Raw genomic sequence first — 7,663 nt, 5'->3', positions numbered from 1 at the left:
CATTGAAAGATGAATGGATAAAGAAGATGTGCTCTATATACACAATGGAATATTACTCAGCCATTAGAAATGACAAATACCCACCATTTGCTTCCACGTGGATAGAACTGGAGGGTATTTTGCTGAGTGAAGTTAGTCAGAGGAGGACAAACATATGGTCTCATTTATTTGGGGAATATAAGAAATAGTGAAAGGGATTAAAGGGGAAAGGTGAGAAAATGAGTGGGAAATATCAGTGAGGGTGACAGAACATGAGAGACCCCTAACTCTGGGAAATGAACAAGGGGTGGTAGATAGGGAAATGGGCAGGAGGTTGGGGTGACTGGGTGACGGGCACTGAGGGGACACTTGACAGCATGAGCACTGAGTGTTATGCTATATGTTGGCAAATCAAACTCCAATAAAAAATATATACTAAATTTAAAAAATTAATTAATTAAAAAATCAATAGTTTTTTTTTATTTTTTAAAGGTTTATTTATTTAGTTTACTGAGAAAGGGGAGGAGCAGAGGGAGAGAATTCTGAAGCAGACTCCCAGCTGTGTGTAGAGCCCAACTTGGGGCTCTATCCCAGGACTCTGAGATCATGACCTCAGCTGAAGCCACTCATTTAACTGAGCACTGAGGCGCCATGAAGACCAACAGTTTTAATTTATTATCAAAAATAGTTATAATGTTATTTTTCCTTCTATATATGTCAGCTTTTTTTTTTGTATTTATTTGAGAAAACTTTGCCATCCCTATTTGCAAAGATTTTCTCCTTTTTTTTCTAGACTTTTTCTAGATTTTACGTTAGGTCTATGACTCATTTAGAGTTAATTTTTTGTGCATGGTGTGTCCTAAGAATGTCAATTTCTTTAAATTTTGTATATTCTGTTGTTAAGACTTTCTTTTCCTTATTCAATTGCATTGGTACCTTGGTCAGAAATTACGTAAACGTATATATGTGTGGGTCTGTTTCTGGACTTCTTATTCTGTTCTGCTGGTGTATATATCATATCTATCTTTTTGCCAATACTAAAACTGTCTTGATACTGTGAGATTAGAGTAAGTCTTGAAATCAGATAGGGTAAGTCATCTAACTCTATTGTTCTTTTTATTTTTTATTTTTTAAAAGATTTTTATTTATTTATTCATAAGAGACACAGAGAGAGAGAGAGAGAGAGAGAGAGAGAGAAAGACACAAGCAGAGGGAGAAGCAGGTTCCAGGCAAGGAGCCTGATGTGGGACTCGATCCTGGGTCTCCAGGATCACACCCACCCTGGGCTGAAAGCAGAGCTAAACCCTGAGCCACCCGGGCTACCCAACCACCCGGGCTGCCCTATTGTTCTTTTTAAAAGTTTGTTTAGTTATTCTAGGTTCTTTGTCTTTTTATATAAATTCTAGAGTTAGTTTGTCAATTTCTATAAAAAGAAGCATGCTGGAGTATTCATGAGTATTATATTGAATCAGGAGATCAGTTTGGTGAAAATGGCAATTTTAACAATACTGATTTTTCTGACTTATGAGCATGCCGTATTTTTCCTTTTTTTATTTCCCTAACTTCTCTCACCAACATGCTGTAGTTTTCATTATAAAAGTCTTGGTTATCTTTCATTCGATTTGTTCTTAGGTGTTTTGTGTGTGTGTGTGTGTTTAATATTACTGTAAATAATAACTTTTAATAAGTTCATTTCTAGTTGCTTGTTGCTAGTATGTGAATCTAGCCACAGGATTGTCAATTTTGTTGATCTTTTCAAAGAACCAGATTTTCTGTGTTGTCCTAATTCATGAATTCCTCCTCTTTGTTATATTTTTCCTTCTATTTTGGGTTTACTTTGCCCTTTGTATGGTATCTTAAGATGAAGTCTTGTCAGGAAATTAGATTTTAGGTCTAATTTTCTACCAGGAGTATTTAGAGCTTTAAGTTTCCTTCTGGGTGCCGCTTTGGATGCAATCCACAAATTTTGATATGTGTATATTTGGTATTACTCCAGAATATTTTGAATTTCTCTTGTGATTTCTTTTTGACCTATGAATTATTTACAAGGAGATTATTTAATTATGATTTATTTTTTATTTTAAATATCTTACTGATCTTGATTTCTAATTTAATTCTGATGTGGTCAGAGAATACATGTATGATTTTCCTCTTTTTATTTTTTTAAAGATTTTATTTATTTATTCATGAGACAGAGAGAGAGATAGAGAGGCAGAGACACAGGCAGAGGGAGAAGCAGTTTCCATGGAGGGAGCCGGACATGGGACTCGATTCTGGGTCTCCAGGATCAGGCCCTTGACTGAAGGCGGCGCAAAACCACGGAGTCACCGGGGCTGCCCGATTTTCCTCTTTTTAAGTTTAGAGTTATGCTCTATCTTGTTGAATGCACAATGTCTACTTGAAAAGAATGTATATTCTGTAGTTGTTGAATGTGGTGTTCAATAAAGTGATGTCGAATAAGGTAGCTAATATTGTTGTTCAGATCTTCTATGTCTTTACTGAATTTTTGTCTAGTTCTATCACTTCCTGAAAGAAGGAAGTCTTAAAATTTCCTTCTAAGACTGTAGAATCGTTATTTTTTTGCTTTAATTCTATCAGTTTTGCTTTGTGTACTTTGATCCTCTACTGCTAGCCACATAAAATGAGGAATTGTGTCTTTGTGATGATTTCTTACTTTTATTGTTATGATATGTGTCTATTTTCTATCTCTGGTGATACTCTTGTCTTGAAGTCCTTTGTATCTGGTATCAAAATAGCCATTTCAGACTTCTTCTGTTTGCTGATTGTGTAGTTTAATTTTTTCATCCATTTATTTCCAGTATCTATATGTTTTTACACTGAAAGTGTGGGGACACATGGATGGCTCAATCGGAGGAGCATTTGACTCTTGATCTCCGGGTCACGAGTTCAGGGGCCACATTGGGTATAGAGATTACTTAAATATATAAAAAAAAAAAAAAAAGAAAAGAAAAGAAAAAAAGTCTGCCACTTTTGGCACAATTTACACTTAGTTGACCCTTGAACAACACAGGGGTTAGGGATGCTGACCACAACACAGTTGAAAATCCACTCCCCCCAAAAGTAACTACTAATAGCCTATTGTTGCTGGCAGTCTTACTGATCACATGAACAGTCAATTAACACATATTTTGTGTGTTATACATATTATATACTATGGTGTTCTTATAATAAAGTAAGCTAGAGGAAATAAAATATTATTAAAATGACAAGGAAAAGGGGGCACCCAGGTGTCTCGGTGGTTGTCTGCTTTTGGCTCAGGTTGTGATCCCAGGGTCCTGAGATCAAGTCCTGCATCGGGCTCCCTGCGGGGAGCCTGCTCCTCCCTCTACCCATGTCTCTGCCTCTCTCTGTGTGTCTCATGAATAAAAAATCTTTTTGAAAAAGTTTATTTATTTATTGACATTTACAATACTGTACTGTATATTAAATAAAATCCATGTATAAGTGGATCCATACAGTTCAGACCTGTGTTGTTCAAGAGTATTACTAGAGTACTAGAGTATTGCCTTTTTATTCACTCTTAAACAATCTCTGACTTTTCAACTGGAGTGTTGAGACCACAAACAAATTAATTATTGATACGGTTGGATTTAGGTCTGCCATTTTATTATGTGTCTTTGTACCCTGTTTTTTGTTCCTTTATACCTTCTTTTGGATTATTTGAATATTTGGTGTCTGATTTTAGTTTCCTGATTTTTGACTCTTTCTCTTTTCTCTCTTTCTCTTGTGTGTAGTGGTTACTCTAGGAAGTATAATATACATACCTATTGTTTCATAGGGTTGAGTTAATATACTACCACTTTGCTTAAATGTAGAAGCTTTACAACCATATTGATTGTCTAACCCCTGCCTGCTGACCAATAAGTTATAGCTATCATAAGTATTACATTTACATATGTTGAAAACCTTACCAGAAAATGTTAAAAATTTGTTTTAAAGAGGGTTTTCTGTTCTTGTCATTGTTAACATATTTACCCAGCTATTTACCATTTCTTTTGCTCTTCATGCTTAAAAATCCAGATTTCTCTCTGGCATCTTTTTCCTTCATCATATCTGGAATAATTTCCATTAACATTTCTCATAGAACAGGTCTTCTAACAAAAATTTTCATTTTCTCTTTTTCTTGTGAAGAGGTATATCTAAGCATTATTTTCACTGAGTATAGAATTTTGGTTTGCCAAATCATTTTTCTTAGGATTTTAAAGATGTTATACTGTCTTCTGTTCTCCTTGGTTCTGTTGAGAATTCTGTGATCAGTCAGACCATTGATTCCCATTGGTAATATGTCATTTAAAAAATATTTTCTTCATTATTTGAGAGAGAGAGAGACAGAGATAGCAAGAGAGAACATGAGCAGGGAGAAGAAGGCTAAGCAGGCTTTCTGCTCAATGTGGGGCTCGATCCCAGTGTCTGAGTCTAAGGCAGACACTGAACCAACTGAACCACCCAGGTGCCCCTGTAATATGTCATTTTTAAAGCTGCTTTCTAGAATTTTAAAAAATCTTTGGGTCTGAACAGTTTCTTTTCTTTTCTTTTTTCCAAAAGATTGTATGTATGTATGTATGTATGTATGTATGTATTTATTTATTCATGAGAGACAAGGAAAGAGAGGCAGAGACACAGGCAGAGGGAGAACCAGGCTCCCTGCAGGGAGCCTGATGTGGGACTGGATCCTGGACCCTGCATCATGCCCTGAGACAAAGGCAGACACTCAACCACTGAGCTACCCAGGCATCCTGGTTTTCAACATTTTCATTAAGATGTGTCTAGGTGTGTTTTTCTTTGAGTTTATCGTATTGAGTATTTGTTGAGCTCCTAGAATCTGTAAATTTATGTCTCATTAAATTAGGTGACTTTCTACCATAATTTTTTTCAAATGTATTTTTGTGCCACAGTCTTTTTGTCCTTTCCTTCTAGTGAATGTTATTTGTATAGACTTTGGGTCTTTTTATAATTTTCTGGGGGATTGGCTAATTGAATTCAAATAAATAAAAAAGAATCTTCTGGGTGATCATTGCTGTTTTTCTTTTAGCAAGTAACCTGTTCACTGTTCAGACCATAGTTCTGTCTTGCTTTCTGAGGGTATTGGTTCAGTCTTAGTTTCATTCTTTGAGTCTTTGCTATGTTGGTTTACCTCTGCTTAAATTGCTTAGGGGTTCGTCTGAGACTTTTTCAGGTATTTCAAGTCTTGTTTCATTTCTCCAAGCTTTTGATACATTGGTTTGGGTCTGTCTTTTACTAGCAGCTCGCAGGTTAATCTGGTGTGCAGCTTGTTCATATCTTATTTCATTTTTCAAAGCCTTTGCTAAGCTGGTTTGGGTATGCTCCACACATATGAGATTTGGAATTAAGCCATGCTTTGTGTAGCTTCATACAGAGAATTATGGGATCATCCTCCTTGTCTGTCTCTTCTCCACAGTTCTCTTACACGGTTTTTGTCCATGGAGATCCCTTTTCCAGGTGTCTCTTGCCAGAAAGATAGAGTTTCTATTAGATTTTAGGCTGCCTATGCTGCTCTGCAAATGGGGCCCACCCTTAATGGCTCTGCAATTTTCCTCACGGAAAACAAAAAATGGGGAAACACACTCAATATGAGTCACTTCTCCCGATTTTGATTCCCCTCCACAATCCACCTGCTTTGTTTACTTTTCGGAGTCCAGGATTTTCAGTTGTGATCAGCAGGAGGGATGGGTCATGGCGGCCTTATGCACTGCGGCAGAATGATAACTTCACTGTATTAAAATTTTTTGTAATTTTGGATCTCATGTGCAAAGAACTGAAAATCATTCTTCCCTGTTCATAGCATACGGACATCATCAGTCCCTAGTATTTTCTGTTTACTTTATTTCCATTCCCTTTCAAAGACAACGGTGTTAGCGAGTTTGATATTTGTCCTTAAATATTTATGAATCCTTGTAAAGTAGCTAGTGTTTACATGTATACTAGTTTTTAATTTACCACATTGAAGTTAAAACTTGTTCTATTACTTTTTCCTTTTTCTTCTAACGATTTACTTATTTTTGGAGAGAGAGAGAGCGTGCATGTGTGTACATGCTCAGGGTAGAGGGTAGAGGGCACAGGGAGAGGGAGAGAGAGTCTCGGGCTGATTCAGCGCTGAGCAGTGAGTCTGACTCAGGGCTCGATCTAACAGCGCTGAGGTCAGGGCCTGTGCCAAATCTGAGTCAGATGCTTAACGAGCTGTGCCACCCAGGCACCCTTGTTTTCTATTTTTCATTCACCAGTATGCTTTTCAGTTATGTTCATGTCTTATGTATAGAAAAGGTTTGTTGCTGGGACGCGTGGATGACTCAGGGTGTGATCCTGGGATTCAGAGATCGAGCCTCGCATTGGGCTCCTTGAGGGGAGTCTGCTTCTCCCTCTGCCTATGTCTCTGCCTCTCTCTCTCTCTGTGTGTCTCTCATGAATAAATAAATAAAATCTTTTTTTTTAAGTTTGTTGCTTCCAACTACATACTATTCCATAACAGGCATATATCACATTTTATGTATAGATTTTCTTAAGAGAGGTCATCTGTGTTACTTCCAACTCCTTCCTACCACAAACCTCTATGTGATTCTTACCTGGTTTACCTCTAACGTGTTATCTTGAATCTGCCAACTTATCTATACTACCAAACCCTTGTTCAAGTCCTTTTACCTCTTCCCTGTACTGTTAACCCCTCTTCCTTTATTCACTCTTCCTCCATGGGCAATCTTCCCTTTTTTTTTTTTCTTTTCATCTTCCATATAGCATTCAGAGGGACCGTTCTAAACCATAAACCTAACATAGGCCTCACACAGATCTTTAGCTGGAAAAGGGAATGTCTCGAGGTCCTTGGACAACACTTTGAGAACTGCTGCTCTTCTGTGCATTCTGAACCACCTAGAAGACACTTTGTAGTTACTCAGTAATGTCTGCTAACTACATACTTACTGGTCTTAGATTTGAAAATTTGGATCTGGCTTACCTCAGACAAGGTAGCACTGTTCCTTGAACTATGGGAGCTAAGAATCATGTTGCCTAAGTGAGACAGGACAACCGTGACACCAGGTTTAGGGAGAAGGCTAAGGGAGAGGGAAGTTGGATCAAACCAGGGCCCTACAAACTGTTCTTTTCCTCCTGTAGTCTCAGGGATACTATTTAGTTACTGTCCCTCTGTCAGAGAAATAGGGAGGCCTGGACATACCTGGTTCCAGATCCAGGAGCTCTTCTGAAGGGTCATAGAACACATAGAACACATATTACTTTGACTACTTTCTTTTCTTTGATCAACCTAGGACAGAATGCCTATGTGGGCTGCAGAATGATCATGAATGGACTGCTTTCTCATTATAATGAAGTATAATAATTTTCCATGCTGCATTTGATCGACGATTGTAGTTGTTAGATTACAATCTCAATTCTGTTTTTGTTATCAAGTTTCTTAGTTTTGCATAGATAACCAACTTGTCTTCTGAGGATATAAATAATTAAAGGAACTTAACTCTAGATCCTCCTTTGTGGTATATATATCTATATATATCTATGTCGTATTAATAGCAGGCCCCAGTGCTCCATAAAGGATAATAGTTTCCAGTACACTATCCCTCACGATGACTCCTTAAGCGGCTCATCATCTGCCTCTTCATGTGAGCCCGTGGGTGATTTTCCACCATCCTTCTGA

The sequence above is a fragment of the Vulpes vulpes genome, chromosome 8 (assembly GCF_048418805.1).
Source record: "Vulpes vulpes isolate BD-2025 chromosome 8, VulVul3, whole genome shotgun sequence".
Classification (NCBI taxonomy): Eukaryota; Metazoa; Chordata; class Mammalia; order Carnivora; family Canidae; genus Vulpes; species Vulpes vulpes.
Note: the sequence above shows the minus strand (reverse complement) of the source record.